Source organism: Oncorhynchus gorbuscha, linkage group LG17 (genome assembly GCF_021184085.1).
Source record: "Oncorhynchus gorbuscha isolate QuinsamMale2020 ecotype Even-year linkage group LG17, OgorEven_v1.0, whole genome shotgun sequence".
NCBI classification, from domain to species: domain Eukaryota; kingdom Metazoa; phylum Chordata; class Actinopteri; order Salmoniformes; family Salmonidae; genus Oncorhynchus; species Oncorhynchus gorbuscha.
Genome location: NC_060189.1, coordinates 2,138,227 through 2,140,724, shown reverse-complemented (window position 1 = coordinate 2,140,724; position 2,498 = coordinate 2,138,227). Strand labels below are relative to the sequence as shown.

At 44.4% G+C, this 2,498-nt stretch overlaps 1 protein-coding gene across 4 annotated transcripts in view; it reads right to left on the bottom strand.

Annotated features, from left to right (window-relative positions):
* The window catches only part of smoc1 (SPARC related modular calcium binding 1), a 586,617-nt gene that overhangs the window by 203,886 nt on the left and 380,233 nt on the right, over window positions 1-2,498 (bottom strand). The gene's annotated exons all lie outside the window — the stretch shown is intronic.

The following is a 2,498-nucleotide window of genomic DNA, read 5'->3' as shown; positions in this document are numbered from 1 at the left end:
TACTCCAGCACTTTGAATTTGACCTGATACCTGATACATGACTATTGGGTTAACTATTGGGTTAACTATTGGGTTAGACTGTCAGCTTTTAATTTGAGGGTATTTTCATCCATATCAGGTGAATCATGTATAAATTACAGCACTTCCTGTACCTAATCCTCCCATTTTAGGGGACCAAAGATACTGGGACAAATTCACTTACAGTATACGTGTATTAAAATAGTCAGAAGGTAGTATTTGGTCCTATATTCTTAGCACGCTATAATTACATCAAGCTTGTGACTCTCTACGAACCTGTTGGATGAATCTGCTGTTTGTTTTGGTCGTTTCAGATTACTTTGTGCCCAATAGAAATGACTGAATGGTAAATAATGTATTGCGTCACATTTGGAGTCACTTTTATTGTAAACAAGAATATAGAATACATTGAGTGGACACAACATTATGAACACCTGCTCTTTCCATCGACTGACCAGGTGAATCCAGGTGAAAGATATGATCCCTTATTGGTGTCATTTGTAAAATCCACTTCGATCAGTGTAGATGAAGGGGAGGAGACGGGATAAAGAAGGATTTTTAAGCCTTGAGACAATTGAGACATTGATTGTGTATGTGTGCCAATCAGAGGGTGACTTGGCAAGACAAAAGATGTGTGCCTTTGAACAGGGTATGGTATTAGGTGCCAGGCAGGGTATGGTAGGGTATGGTATTAGATGCCAGGCTCACCGGTTTGTGTCAAGAATTGCAACGCTGCGGGGTTTTTCACACTCAAGCATTGTCCTCCACCGAAAGGACATCCAGCCAACTTGACACAACTGTGGGAAGCGTTGGAGTCAACAAGGGCCAGCATCTCTGTGGAACGCTTTAGACACCTTGTAGAGTCAACATGGACCAGCATCCCTGTGGAACGCTTTCAACACCATGTAGAGTCAACATGGACCAGCATCCCTGTGGAACGCTTTCAACACCTTGTAGAGTCAACATGGACCAGCATCCCTGTGGAACGCTTTAGACACCTTGTAGAGTCCATTTCCTGATGAATTGATGCTGTTCTAGGGGTAAAAGAGGGTGCAACACAATTAGGAAGGTGTTTCTGAACACTTCTATATTAATATAAAATATGGAGCTACCCAGACTCTGTCTGGAGTTGGCCGTTCGACCAAACTGAGTTCCCGTGGCAAGAAGAACCTTGGTCAGGGAGGTCACCAAGAACCCAGTCACCACAGAGTTTTACAGTTCCTTGGCTGGGATGGGGCGGCAGCCTAGTGGTTAGAGTGTTGGACTAGTAACCGGAAGGTTGCGAGTTCAAACCCCCGAGCTGACAAGGTACAAATCTGTCATTCTGCCCCTGAACAAGGCAGTTAACCCACTGTTCCTAGGCCGTCATTGAAAATAAGAATGTGTTCTTAACTGACTTGCCTGGTTAAATAAAGGTTAAATAAAGGTAAAATAAAAAAATTAAGATGGGAGAACCTTCCAGAAGGATAACAGTCTCTACAGCATGTCACCAGGCTTTATGGGAGAGTGGGTAGACAGAAGCCACTCCTGAGAAAAAAGCACATGACAGCCTGGATGTTTGCAAAAAGGCTGAAAGACTCTGAGATCATAAGGCAAAACATTGTGTGATCTGATGAGATAAAACATTTACACTTTGTCCTGAATGTAAAGCGCTACGTCTGGAGAAACCAGGCACAGCTCATCACCTGTCTAACACCATCCTTACCACGAAGCATAGTGGTGGCAGCATCCTGCCATGGGGATGCTTTTCAGCGGCAGGGACTAGCAAACTGGTAAGATTAGAGGGAACAATGAATAGAGCCAAATACAGGCAATACCTTGCTGAGAACCTGCTTCAGAGCGCAAACGACCTTAGACTGGGGTGAAGATTTACGTCCTAACAGGACAATGACCCCAAGAAAACAGCCAAAGCAATGCTGGAATTGCTTCAAACAAGAATGTGAAAGTCCTTGAGTGGCCCAGCCAAAGCCCAGACTTGAATCCCATTGACAATCTGTGGAACAAAATGAAGATTGCTGTTCACTGCCTCTCCTCATCTCCTCATCTAACGGTAGAAAATCATCAAATCCAGATGTGTTGACTTCGTCATTATGGGGTATTGTGTCAAGATGGGTGAGAAATATTTTTCAATTCAGGCTGTAACACAAAATGTGGTGAAAGGATATGCATACTTCCTGAAGGCATTGTACATACATCCTCTCTCTCCTCTCTCCTCTCTCCTCTCTCTCTCTCTCTCTCTCTCTCTCTCTCTCTCTCTCTCTCTCTCTCTCTCTCTCTCTCTCTCTCTCTCTCTCTCTCTCTCTCTCTCTCTCTCTCTCTCTCTCTCTCTCTCTCTCTCTCTCTCTCTCTCTCTCTCTCTCTCTCTCTCTCTCTCTCTCTCTCTCTCTCTCTCTCTCTCTCTCTCTCTCTCTCTCTCTCTCTCTCTCTCACTCACTCACTCACTCACTCACCACTCACTCACCACTCTCTCACTCACCACT